The 14,572-nt window shown below is 40.8% G+C and overlaps 1 long non-coding RNA gene across 2 annotated transcripts in view; it reads right to left on the minus strand.

Annotated features, from left to right (window-relative positions):
• The window catches only part of LOC141584024 (uncharacterized), a 194,214-nt gene extending 182,958 nt beyond the window's left edge, over positions 1-11,256 (minus strand). For both annotated transcript variants that reach the window (XR_012516894.1, XR_012516893.1), the window contains exons 1-2: positions 11,062-11,256; positions 3,483-3,574 (exon numbers count right to left, since the gene is read on the minus strand). This is a non-coding gene — a long non-coding RNA (uncharacterized LOC141584024). The remainder of the gene's footprint in view (positions 1-3,482; positions 3,575-11,061) is intronic.
• Between the last annotated feature and the right edge of the window lie 3,316 nt (positions 11,257-14,572).

Below are 14,572 nucleotides of genomic sequence, written 5' to 3' on the forward strand. Positions count from 1 at the left end.
AGGTATAGGGCCTGTGTATTGTAATCCAAGTTTTTGGTCACTGCAGCTGTATCTACATTAGGGGGCACCAAAAGTCCAGTAATGCGGTGGTTCTTGCAAACTTGTCGAGGTACCACTTTGGCAGTATTGGATCAGATCCGGAAGAATTATCTAAATTACCTCTCTTCCCTTACCTCCCAAACTAAAGGAGTCTCTCTCTATGCTGAGCTGCCTTGAGCTGGGGGAGAGGTGACACATGTACCCATGTGGCCACCACAACTAGGACTCTGCTGGGTCAAACTTAAGCTAGCATTCCACTGGGTCTCACCCAGGGCCTGCAATAATCACTGCCTGGATACTGCCTATGTTCATGCTAGGTCCTAGGACTCTACAATCAGCAGGTGGCAAAGCCAGCCAGGCTATGTCCTTCTCTTTAGGGCAGCAAGTTGTACCTGGTCCTGGGCAGTTCCAGAGGTATCATCTGGAAGCCAGGGCCTAGAGTTGGAAATCTTAGAAATCTACTTCGTGTTCTATTCTACTGCAGTTGAGCTGATACCCAAGCCACAAGACAAAGTCCTTTACACCCTTTCCTCCCCTTTCCACAAGGACAGGAGTCTCTCCCTATTGACACCACCGCCCTGTGCCTCCAGCAAGTTCTGTCTTGCCACCACCAAAGTTAATTCAAAGCCCAGGGCTTTTCACCCAGCTTTTGATGAGTGCTGCCAGAACTGGGATTCTCTATTCAGGGCAGTGGGCTCCCCTGTGGCCTAGGGCAGGCCCAAAAATGCTGTCCAAGGGTCAAGCCCTGGAATCAAAGACCCCAAGAGCCAAGAGCCCACTTGGTGCTGTACACTAGTATGGCTGAGCTGGTGTGTATGCTGATTTTTGGTTCTTATAGAGGTGTTCTTTTGTGTGGATAGTCATTCAATATAGGGTTCCTACAGAAAGGATTATCAGTGGAGGTTTCTATTCAGTCATGTTGCTCAGCCTCCTCTCCTAGTAATTATTCTTAACTTTATTTCTGTCTTCTTTATGGTTCAGAACTGTCCAATCAAAATTTATGTGATGATGGAAATATTCTAGGCTTCACTGTCAAATACAGTAGCCACTAGCCATATGTGGCTATTGAGCACCTAAAATGGGGTTAATGTGACGGAGTACTTAATTTTAAATGTTATTTAATTTTAATCTATTGATTTAAATTTTAATTTAAATGTCCTCTTGTAGTAAGTGACTACTATGTTGAACAATGCATGTATAGACATTCTTGGCACTATACGCCCCATTGACTCAGCTATAAATTAGCCATTGAATTGTAGAAATCCCAGGGAAATATTACTAACACTATGTAACACCAGGAGAGAAAAATACTTCTAATAGTTTAGCCAGATCAAAGGCAGTGTTCTATCTGATTCAAATCTCTAGATGTCTTCTTGTAGTAATCCATCAGTGGGCTGTTTACTGCCAAAGGCATAATTGTTTTTACCAGACTCAACTATGTCAAGGAAAAATTATCTAAAACATTCAAAAGTAAATGAATAGTCTTCTTTATGTTTATCAATAATTTCTATCAACTCACCTCTAATCCGATAGTCAATGGTACAGGTCTGAATTCTCTCAGTTATTGAGCAAAGAAATGTTTGACTTAGAGAACATTTAGAGAATGTTAAATGTGTTCTGAAAATGGGAGCATACAGTTTTTAGCCCAGGATTTCAACATTTAAATTACTCATAACCAAAGCAATTATAACACGGAACCAAAGGGAAAAGACCACCAGGGCTTCAATAGTCAGTGGTCAAGTGGGTCAGCACAGGATAAATAAAGATATATTATTTTGAGGGGGGGTGGTAAAGAGACAGTGATGTGAGAGGAATATGGGCACTGAAGGCAGGCTTTGATGTAACTCCTAGCTGTGACTTGGAAAGATGAGTGACCCTGGGAAATTTGCTTTAGTTTTCTCATGTGCAAAATGAAAATAATATGTACCTTGTACATTGTTGAAAGGGCCATAAATAATGTGTTGCAAATGCCTGGTGCATCTCAATAAATGGTAGCTAATGTTATTGTGACAGAGTTACAGCCATAGCAGCCAGTACCAGCTGAATCCCATCAAGCCATCCTTTAAATTTAGAACAGAACTCTTTTTATTTTTTTATAAGAGAACACCTACAAATAAAGTTCTGACTCAAGTTAATAGAATATTCACAAACAAAAGCATTAAATGAACTACAGAAGACATAGCTCCTATGTCCACGAGTTTTACCTGTTAGGGTCAAGATTCCTTCCCTCTGCATTAATATTCTCCCAAATTCAATCCAGAATTCATAAGAAATTCGTAAAAAGATCAAAATGTAAAAAGTGACCGACAATTCAAAGAACCGAAACTGCATCTGTTTTTATTGGAAACCCAAATCACATGTAATCTTTGGAGAGTGGAATTTGACCTCAGAGAAAGGATCTAGGAAAAGGATGAATTAGAATCAACATTTAAACTGTTCCCTCTACTGTACCAGCATCTCCACTCATTTTTATCCATTTGATTCTGATGCTGCAGACTGCCATTTTAGCTTATCTGAACCAGACACTGGGGAGCAACATAAACAGTTCAGAATGCTCTGATTTGAATGTATTCCCACAAAATTCATGTGTTGGAAACTTAATTCACAATGCAACTGTGTTGAGAAGTTGTGCCTAATATAAGGTATTTGGGTCATGAAGGCAGAACCCTCATGAATGGATTAATGTCATTATTGTAGGAAGAGGTCAGTTATTATGCGTGTGGGTTGTTATAAAGTGAACCTGGCCCCTGGTGCCTTTCTGTTTTGCATGCACTCACTTGACCTTCCACCTTTCTGTCATGAAAAGACCCTTGCCAGATGCCATCACCATGCTCTTGGACCTCTCAGCCTCCAGGAGTGTAATAAATACACTGCTTTATAAATCATCCAACCTGTAGTATTCTGTTATAGCACCAGAAAATGGACTAAGACATAGGACATACGGATGACAAATACATACTCCTATTACAAAGACAGAGAGGCTTATAAACCTTCCTACAGTTCTTAACAATATTTCTTCTTTCAAATGTGAATCTTACATTTGTTTCACTAATAATGAAATTATTCAACAGTAACCATGGGATGACAGTTACAGGGGAAAAGAATAATGAGCAAATAATGCTCCTAACCCATTTCATTTGATAGCCATTCTACTCTCTAAAAGGCATTGTAGTTAATGCTACAGTTGTACCAAATAATTAAATTATTCTCCAAGTAATTCACATTAAAATTCTCTCTCACTCCTCAAATTTAAATACAGGTACTTACGTAATTTTTTTAGTTACAGACAAAAAAAAAAATTCCTCCTTACTCAACAAATTACAAAACTCAATTATACATGTCAAGAGTACTCACCAATTAAGCGGAACAAATTTGTCAAGATGCAAGTATAACTAGAGATACAGGGTAATGGGGTGATTATAAGAAACAGTAAGTTTAATAACCTGGGATTGATGATGTCTCAGCTCCACCTTTTGCCAGCTAAATGATCTTCGGCAAGTTGTGCAAGTGCTTTAAACTTGAATTCCTTTATCTCCTAAAAATATAAATAACAATAGCATTGATTTCATAAAGTAGTTCTGGTTTAAGAAATAATGCATATAAAACTCCTTGCATAGAGCCTAACATTCCAGGAATCAATAAATTACAAATATCATTATCAATTGTTAATATATGTAATTTTTGTTAACATGTAATTTTTATTATATGTAAATTTTATTTTATGTATGGTAAATCAGCAAATAAGATCATTTATGCAGGTTAACATATTTGGCATCATATTCATGCAGCCAAACCACATTGTGCGTTATTTTTCACATATTCAAAATAAAGTGGGCCAACCAGAATCAAGAAGGAAAAAAAGTCACATCTAAACATATAAATTACAAGAGCATCAAAAGCAAAGCAAAAATTCTGTAAGCAATATACTGGAAAAAGATATGACCTAAAAAAAAAGACATAATTAAATTGGCATCACATGTTTCAACAGGGACACTGTAAGGAAGAAAACAAAAAAGTTATTTTATTCATACTATGAAAAAATGAAAAATTTAAACAGAATATAAATGAAATAAGTAAATTTCATTTAATATGAAAATGAAATTGAAATAAAGATATGTTCGGACAAAGAAGGCCTCAGAAAATTTACTACACAACAATTCACTTTTAAAACATTATTGAAGGAAGCACTCTTGAAAAAAGAGAAACCAATCTAACAATTCTTCATGAGCTCCAAGAAGTACCCATGAAAACAAGTTAAAATCTTTTGGGTATGTGATATAAATAAGCAGTTACCAAACTAGGAGCAGAAGACCAAAATATAGGCACAAATGAAGTGGAAGAAAATCCAAAAAAATCAAAGTCTAAATGATACCAAAATAAAAAAAAAAATCAATCTGAAGATGAAACATTACAAAGGGAAGCAGTAAGAACATGCCAAGGACAGTGCCTTCTTTAGGAAAAAATAAGCCTATGTATTATCTTTAATACCTTAGGAAGAACCACTAAAAAATAAACAGAATACACAATTCTCAATGAGTATAAGAAAATTCACCTAGTTCATGTCCTTTGCAGGGACATGGATAAAGTAGGGACATGGATAAAGCTGGAAACCATCATTCTCAACAAACTGACACAAGAACAGAAAACCAACCACCACATGTTCTCACTTATAAGTGGGTGTTGAACAATGAGAACACATGGACACAGGAAGGGGAATATCACACAGTGGGGCATATTGGGGGGTGGGAGGCTAGGGGAGGAATAGCAGGGGATGGGAGATTGGGGAGGGATAGCATTAGGATAAATACCTAATATAGATGATGGGGTGATGGATGCAGCAAACCACCATGGTACATATATACCTATGTAACAAACCTGCATGTTCTGCACATGTATGCCAGAACCTAAAGTATAAATTTAAAAAAAGAAAGAAAATTCACCTATTCAGTGAAATGCAGTAAAAAACAGAAATTATTATACAATTATAAAATAAGAGAAATAAAAAGAAAGTAACATCTCAGTTAATCTAAGTGAAGTAAGTTCACAAATTAAAATAGAGACCCTCAGATTAGACTAAAGGAGCAGGAATGTGCTATCTATATGTCACACATTTAAAAACAAAAATATACAAAAATGTTTAAAATAAAGGGATGAACAAAGATACTTCATGTAAATCTGGACCAAAAGACAGCATGGTAGCAATATTAAAAACAGAGAAGAGACATGAAAAATACACAGCACTACAAAGACTGTTATATACCTGAAAAAGCAAGAGTAACTTTAAAACATTATGTATAAATAGATATAGATTGATATAGTTTAGATGTTAGTCCCCTCCAAATTTCATGTTGAAATATGATTCCCAATGTTGGAGGTAGGGCCTGGTAGGAGTGACTGGATCATGGATAAGACCTTTCATGAATGGTTTAGCACCATCTCCTTGGTGGTAAGTTCTTAGTTCATGCAAGTTCCAGTTGTTTACAAGTCTGACTCTTTGCTCTTTTGCTCCCATTCTTACCATGTGACATGCCTGCTCCCCCTTCACCTTCCACCATGATAAGCTTCCTCTGGCTCCCATCAGAATTAGATGCTGGCCCCATGCTTCCTGTACACCCTGCAGAACTGCGAGCCAATTGTCTTTTCTTTACAAATTACAAATTCTCAAGTATTCTTTTACAGTAACCCAAATGATCTAATACAGAAAATTGGTACTGAGGAGTGGGGTGCTACTATGAAAATATCTGAAAATGTGGAAGTGGCTTTGGAACTGAATGACAGAGAGGTTGGAAGAGTTTAGAGGACTCAGAAGACAACAGGAAGTTGAGAAAAAGTTTGGTGCTTCTTTCAGACTGCTTAAAGGGTTGTGGCCAAAATGCTGGTGGTGAAATGGACAAGGAAGTTCAGCTTGATGAGGTCTCAGGTGGAAATTACAAACTTATTTGGAATTGAAGCAATATTACACTTGTTATGCCTCAGCAAAGAACTTGGTTGCATTGTTCTCATGCCATAGGGATCTGTGGAAATTTGAACTTAAGTGTGATGACTAGCTGGGTGCAGTGGTTCATGCCTGCAATCACAGAACTTTGGGAGTCAAAGGAAGGCAGATCACAAGGTCAGGAGTTTGAGACCAGTCTCATCAACATAGTGAAACCCTGTCTCTATCAAAAATACAAAAAATTAGCCAGGTGTGGTGGTGTGCACCTGTAATTCCAGCTACTCAAGAGGCTGAGGCAGGAGAAGTGCATGAACCTGGGAGGCAGAAGTTGCAGTGAGCCAAGATCATGACATTGCACCCCATCCAGGGTGACAGTGTGAGACTCCATCTCAAAAACAAAAAAAAGAGAGAGAGAAAGAAGAGTGATGACTTAGGGTATCTGTTATTGAAATTTCTAAGCTGCAAAGCATTCCAAATTTAGGTTGGCTGCTTCTAATAGTCTATGATCAAATTCAAGAGCAAAGAAATGACTTAAATTTGGAACTTACATTTAAAAGGGAAGAAGAGCATAAAAGTTGGGATATTTTGCAGCCTAGCTATGTGGTAGAAAAGAAAACCCCTTTTTCAGGGGAAGAATCCAGGAGGGCTACAGAGCAATTCCACTTGCTAGAGAGATTTGCACAACTAAATGGGACCCAGGTACACATATCCAAGACAATGGGGAAAAGGCCTCGAAGGCATTTCTGAGACCTGTATGCCAGCTCCTCTCATCACAGGCCCAGAAACCTAGGAAAAAAGAATAGTTTAGGGGCCAGGTCCAGATCTGTCTGACTTGTGCCAACCCAGAGAAACTGTTCCTCACATCCTTGCTTCTCCTGTAACAGCCTCAGATCAAAGAAGTCCAGGAACAGCTCATATCACCACTCCAGAGACAGTGTACCATAGCCTTGGCAGCTTCCATGTGGTGTTAAGTCTGCATATGCTCAGAAGGCAAGATTTAAGGAGGCTTGGCAGCTCCCACCTAGATTCCAAAGGATGTATGAGAAAGACTGAGTGCCCAGGTAGAAGCCTACAATGGGATCAGACCCCTCACAGGGAAACTCTACTAGGGTAAAGCCAAGGGGAAATGTGGTATTGGAACCTCCATACAAAGTTCCCACAGTGGCACTGCTTAATAGAGCTGTGAGAATGGATCCATCACCCTCCAGACCTAAGAAAGACAGAGTCATCAGCAGCTTGCACCCTTTTCTTAGAAAAGCTGCAAGCAGTCAACTCCAACCCATGAGAGTGGCATGAGGTCTAGATCCTGCAAAGCCACAAAGATAAAGGTTTCCAAGGCCTTAAGAGCCCACCCCTTGCACCTGTGTGCCCTGAATGCAGGACATGGAGTTAATGGAGATTATTTTGGAGTTTTAAGATTTAATAACTGCCCTGATGAGTTTCAGATATGCATGGAGCCTATTGCCCCTTCCCTTTGGCCAATTTCTCCCTTTTGGAAAGGTAATGTTTACCTAATGCCTGTTCTACCATTGTATCTTGGAAATAAATATCTTGTTTTGATTGTACAGGCTCACATGGGTGAAAAGAGAAAAGTCTCAGATGAGACTTGGGACTTTAGACTTGATTCTGGAATAAGTTAAAATTTTGAGGACTATTGGCAGGGGACTGTTGTATTTTGCTATGTGAGAAGGAAATGAGATTTAAGGGGCCAGGGCAGAATGATATAGTTTGAATATTTTTCCCCTCCAAATCTCGTATTGAAATGTGATTCCAATGCTGGAAGTGGGCCTTATGGGAGGTGGAGGATTCCTCATGAATGGCTTAGCACCATCACATTGGTGATAAGCAAGTTCTCACTCAAGTTAGTTCACACAAGATCTGGTTGCTTAGAAGTCTGGTACTTGACCCTGCTCTCTTGCTCCAACTCTCATGTGATGTGCCTGCTTCTCTTTCACATTCCACCATGATTGTAAGCTTCTGGAGGTTCTCACCAGAAGCAGATGCTGACACCACACTTCCTTTATACCCTGTATAACTGTGAGCCAATTACATCTCTTCTTTACAAATTATCCAGTCTCAGGTATTCCTTTATAGTAACATAAGCAGCCTAATAAAGAGATAGATGAGTGTAAAATGGTTATAAGCATATGTGTGTGCATGCATGAAACAGGTAGAGCAACAGCAGACACAATTACGAGAAGAAACAGATTAATCAACATTATTCGTTCCATTCTCTAACTGGCCGGGTGCAGTGGCTCCCACCTGTAATCCCAGCACTTTGTGAGGCCAAGGCAGGCAGATCACTTGAGGTCAGGAGTTCAAGACCAGCCTAGTCAACATAAAGAAACCCCATCTCTATTAAAAATACAAAAATTAGCCAGGCATGGTGGTAGGCACCTATAATTTCAGCTGCTCTGGATGCTGAGGCATGAGAATCACTTGAACCCAGAAGGCAGAGGCTACAGTGAGCTGAGACTGTTCCACTGCACTCCATCCTGGGCCACAGAGTGAGACTCCATTTAAATAAATAATAATTTATTTTCTCACTACTGAATCATTCACATTACAATAGTTTTTTTATGCCACTTTCCTGCTTTAATTACCCCTCCTCTCTTTTCCCATTTATAGCAGAAGTCCTCAAAAGGTTGGTCCATACTCTGCCTCCCATTCTCTTCTTTTCTTCTCTCTTGAACCCTCTCCAATCAGGTTTCCACCTCCAGCACTCTACCAAGTCTGTTTTTTTCAAGGCTCCCATTACTTGCACAGTGCTAAGGTAGGTTATCCATTGCAAATTTTCATATTTGGCTGAAGTTGATCACTCTTTCCCCCCTTAAACAATTATGCCATTTGGCTTCCAAGACATCACTCTTTCCCTTAGCTTTCCTTCCACTGCCTTAACTGTTCCTCTAAATATGGATCCTTATAGAAATATTAGGTTGAAGCCCAAACCCTGGGCTCCAACCCTATCCACACTAGTCTCATGACTTTAAAGACCAGCAACTTGCTAAATTCTTCAAATTCCTCTTTCTACCTCAGACCTCTACAAGGGGTGCATAACAACATACTCAAGCTTATGTCAAGACATTTGAGGTCAGGCATGGAAAAACACTAAGGCACTGTGTATGTTATTTGTGCATGGGAATGAAACTCCTTGACCCTGAAAACAGGACAGGGAGTGGAGTGTGTGGTGTGATAAGGAATGCTGAAAACAACCTCCTAAGAATGCAGTTTGAGTGTGTACAAAGTCACAGGTGCCTCAGCAACCCACCTCATCTAGTGGATGTTTTTAGTTAATAGAAACCTTTTCAACAAATGCTTGGTGGATGACGCTGGGGCGGACTCTCTCAGAAGAGCCACCCCCTGTTCCTGCTTAGCTGGAACTGTCTTGAGTACTTCATTCTTGGCGTTCACTGCAAGCTGTAAGCTCTGCAACTGGTGCCCCCAAAGTGATCGCCTTGAATTTACAAGTGAAGGTGAAGAGCTCATCAATTTTGGGGGAATCCCAGTTACAGACAGTCCTGACTCCCATCAGGAGGACGAGATGCACGTGTAAAATATCAGGGGCTAGGTTATCAAGACATGACCAAAAAGCAGAAAGTGTTTTTTAAAACAGTGCAACAGATACTTAAAGCTATCCATTGCACTGCAGAGCCTGGGGCTCTACACAAGCTTATGCTCTTACTTCGGCAGGAAGGCTCTTGGTTTCCTGATCAAGGAATGATTTAGTTATGGGAGCAGGTAGGTCGCTGCCTGAAAAGAGGATATGAGCAAGGTCATTTTGCTAATGTTACTATTTAGACCACCTGGGTGCTGGTATGCTCTGTGTTCTATCCTCCTTATTTGCTAGATCGCAATGAGTCAAACCGCCCATCTTCAGCACCTGAAGGGAATTCAGGAGATTTAAAGAAAGAAAAGCAGGAACTAGAAGAACAGAGACTCCTCTCCGTCCTTCATTCCCTTCTATGGGGAATAAGGAAGAGATTTTTTTCTAGTGATATAGGGACAGACCAGAGCCTTTTCCTACCCCAGTAGAAAAGCCATTGCCTTCTTTTCCTCCACCCTTAAAGGGACCTGCAGTCATTGGCCCCATTCAGTCAACAGCACCTCCCATCCCCCTTGAGGAGACAGGAGGCCACCCAAGGGACGGTTCTTGGATAAGACCCCCAGTCAGCGAACATCTATATGATGGGGTGGCCACGTCCCCTTGACAAACTTGCCTGTTGGAGGGGCGCCTCCAGGACAGAAGGAAAGTGGCTGATTAGGATTGTCTTCCTAATATGCAAGTTCTCACTTCCTACTTCCAGTATTGGCCTTTCTGGCCTCGTCTTTTTTCTGTTTCCCTGGAGTATAAAGGAAAGTTGCATGCTGCCTTGTGGGTTTTATCCCAGACAGTTCTGGCTTTCTCGCTGCCCACAGAGGCCTGGGGCAGGAGAGTTGCTAAGATGCCATGGAGTATCCGTTTGGTCACTGGCAGTCTAGGCAAGGTGCCCCTTTCTGGGTTTGCGGTGACAAAGGGGAGGCTAAGAGGCACAGACTGGGTCCCCCCGTAGCCGCAGGCAGCTCCAGCCCAGTCCTAAGAATCCTCCTCAACATGGGCACGTGCCTTGGTAACAGTGCCCAGAAGGTGCCTGCTGCTTGCTGTGCTGCTGCTTTTCCTTCTTCTCCCCTTCCCTGCCACCCCTCGCATGTTCAGCTGACAAGCAATTCCTTGTTTTCCCTGCCCCCCTAGAAAAAGGGCTAAGAAACAATCCATGTGCACCTGACTTTATTAGCCTAAGGTGAGCAGAGGGGTGTGGAGCAGCCTAGAGTATAGAGCTCTGGCGGAGAAGCCCACTAATGAGGGGTGCTCTCCCATAGCCATATGTTAAATGCTAACTAGGCTGAGGTGGACAAGCTCTGCCAACTGCCATCATCTTCAGAAGACAGACGCAGCAGTAAGGAATGTTTGTTTCACTTTTTTATAAAATGTTTAAAAACACCGTGGCTGGGAAAGGTCAAAGCAGACCCTGTGCTGCATGTCTGCTCCTCCCCTCTCTGCTTGGGGTGGTAAAAATAATAAAAAGCCCAGTATATTTTCAGGACCTTACCTTACAGGCTTGGCTCCAAGCGTAGGTGGTCTGGAGGACGAGGGGCGTGGTCTTCTCCCAGCCTGTTACCCTCCTGCCTCCTGCCGCTGCACTTATCCACGCACTTTACCACCTGGTCATTCTCTGGCCTCCTGCTGCCACTTGTGGTCTTCCTTCCTCTCAGGGTAAGGAGAGCAACAGGTGGCAGGCTATTAAAAAGAGAGGCTGCCTAAGGAGCCGGAGCAGATGGGAAGAAACCGGCCACAGCCCTACTTTCCCAAGCTCACTTCTGAGACATTCCAGCTAAAGGCTGATGCAGAAGAATGGCCAGCACCTAAAACCATTTAAAAACAGTTCTTTGGGTTTTTTTTTTTTTTTTCACACACTTGAGATTAAGCTAACTCAATGCAGGTGTATTATCCCGGCAACTTGCAGTCACATTCTAATGACTTTCAAGGGCCAAAATATGGTAAAAATCACTTAAAATATCCATCCTTTCCATGCCTTAGTTTAACAGATAGGCTTTATCTTTTGCCATTTATTTATTTTACATGTTATGTATGTACCTGTCTCATAATCCCGCTAAACACATACAAAAGACTACAGATTTAGTAGCTTCTCTTATCAGAAAGGGGCACTGACGTTGCAATCAATTATCAAGATATAACCCTGCTGCTCTTTTCTTGCCATTAAGCAAGTAACAATTTTATATTCTAGTAGCTTGTGATCTTGATTGGAAAATAGCAATGGCTGACTTTATTGATAGTATCAGCCAATAAATATTCATTTACCAGCCTTTAAGCTCCTAAAGTTTTTGCAAACTCTGCTTGTTACATTTGTGTCAGTTGTTGTCTCTGAGCCCTTGCTTCACCCCACTACTGTCTTTACAGATGGTTAAAAAAAAAAAAAAAACCTGAAAAGACAGCTATGGTGCGGCAAGATGCCATGCAAAACTGGCAATGCAAAACCCAGGAGCATTTTAAAACTACGCAGCAAGTGGAGTTAGGTGCCCTAATACTGGCCTTGCAGAATTTTCCTCACCAAGACATAAGTATAGTTAGTGATTCTGCTTATGCAGTGTATAGCATTACTCATTTAAATCTTGCACATGTGAAGGGCATTACTAATGAATCTCTACTAGCGTCGTTTCTTGCAGCACGAGAGCTCCTCTGTCCTGTCATCACCATCTTTACATCACCCATATTCACTCTCATTCTAGGTTAACTGGTTCCTCATCAGAAGGAAACGCTCGAGCTGATGTTCTGGTACAACCACAAATGTGGTTTGCAGACTTTCCTGCATTTTTTCAAGCTCAAGCTGATCATGCTTTTTTTCATCAGAATGCTCACAGTCTTAAACAACAGTTTCATTTGACATTTGCTCAAGCCTACATGATTATTAAAACTCATTCTAATGGCCAATGGCATTCTCTCTCTCCTTTTCCCTTAGGACTTGGTGCCAACCCACAAGGTCTATTGCCTAATGCTATCTGGCAAACTGATGTTACTCAGTTCCCACCCTTTGGATGTTTTAAATTTCTGCACATTACTGTGGACACTTATACAGGCCTAATACATGCTACCCCCGGACAGGAGAAACAACTAAAGATAAAACTGCTCATTGTTTAAATCTATTATGACTTTAAGCCTTCCACAAACTATAAAAACTGATAATGGAACCTACTATCTTAGTGCTCAATTTACATATTCAATGCAACTTAGACACATACAATATAAAACTGGCATCCCCTATAACTCAAGCAGTCAGGCCATTATTAAACAAGCTCATCAAACTCTTAAAGTATATCTTAATAAACCAAAAAAGGGAGAATATGAGTTCTTTTCTTGAGAACAGGACTTGTCGTTGAAGAGTTGACCAGCAATGATGGTGATGACTCGGAAAGTGCCTGACATTACTTGAGGAAAGCTAAAGAAATTGGATCAACAAACAACTATCTGGCTTGCCACTGTGGAAGCCCCTGCAACTGCAGAGAACCAGTTTCATATGTATCTGGCGGTAAGTGGAAGAACATCTAAGAACATAAGACAGGTATGGTTGTTAGGGTGGCTAGTAATTCTCACCCTTTGCCAAGTGGGATTAGTTCGACATGTTTGTCAGAGTCATGTTGTAAATCCCTTTGTTTTTTATTGTTATTACATGGTGGGATGCTGGCCCGCCTTTGTCATCTAATGATATTTCTTGAACAGGAGGTCAGTAGATGCTCCTGTTTTACCCCTTAATTGAAATTTTGAGATGAATTAAACTTAATGACTCCTTGACTTTATTGTATATTAATCCCCCCCTTTGTTTTTCCACAATACCACATGACAGGTGTGTTACTCTCATTCCTCAGAAATATCTTTACTATCAGCCCAAAAGGGATGCTAAGCTTGCAAATTTGACCTTTATTTCTGCTGTTATTACTAATCTTACTGAGGTCTCTAATGAAGCTACACAAATGCCTGATCTTCCTGTATGCCGCCTGAGTAGGGACTGGTGATATAAGTTGGAGGCTGTCCAGCGGTCTCCGTGCAGACAACCTGTACCACGCCAAGGGCCTCTAATTATGGCACCTTACTTGATTGGACTTCTCATGGTTACCTATGTCTGCAAATCAGAATATTGGATTTAGGAGTCCTTCCAATAGTTCTATCACCTGGTCAGAGCATGGGCTTTCAGGATCAATATTACAACTAAACGGGAAAGAAACATTAAGCCCTGCTCATACTCAAATTTAAAGACTAGGTGTTCTTTCACATGGTGAGTACATTACTAGTGATGGCAAATCTAGCCTCTCTTTGCAGAATAATGTTACTGATACAGTCCCGATTTAAACTATATATCCTTATATACTTTTGTTTGGTCAAAGTGTTCCTAACGTAGACCAGACTCAATCCTTTTATAATATTAAAGTCCCCTCCAGTAGCTGGTATGCTACATGCTTGTCTCATCAAAATGTTACACAGTTAAATATAACTATGTCATGATTTTAAAATGGCATGCAGAATTGTGGCTGCCTGCAAATTTAACCTGGAACTGAAAAGGAGATTCCCCTTGCCGTAATTTAGAAAAGCACATCTGCAAGGTGCTTATCACGACCATTTGTCTTCTCAAATTTCCACTCTTGAATGTGAATTAAAGAAACAACTTGAAGAATGGACGTGGCAATTACAAACAAGTTCCCTTCAGCAATTACAAGAAGGCTTTCAATGGTTAAACCCAAATACACAGTTGTCTGGGTTAAACTTACGCATTTGGGTGATGGCCGCTAAACTTATTCTTATTTGTATGTGTTTGCTAGGCATCTGCAGGTAGCTTAGTACTGCCACTGACAAATCTACAACTAGAGAAGAATGGTGGAAGCTTACCTTGTATTCGATGACCAGCATGCTTTAAGAATTAAAAAAGAGAGAGATGTAGGGGGCACATGGCAACATAGTCAAGCATAAGAACATGGCATTTGAGGTCAGGCATGGAAAAATACTGAGGCACTGTGCATGTTATGTGGGCATGGGAATGAAACTCCTTGACC

Source organism: Saimiri boliviensis, chromosome 3 (assembly GCF_048565385.1).
Source record: "Saimiri boliviensis isolate mSaiBol1 chromosome 3, mSaiBol1.pri, whole genome shotgun sequence".
NCBI lineage: Eukaryota > Metazoa > Chordata > Mammalia > Primates > Cebidae > Saimiri > Saimiri boliviensis.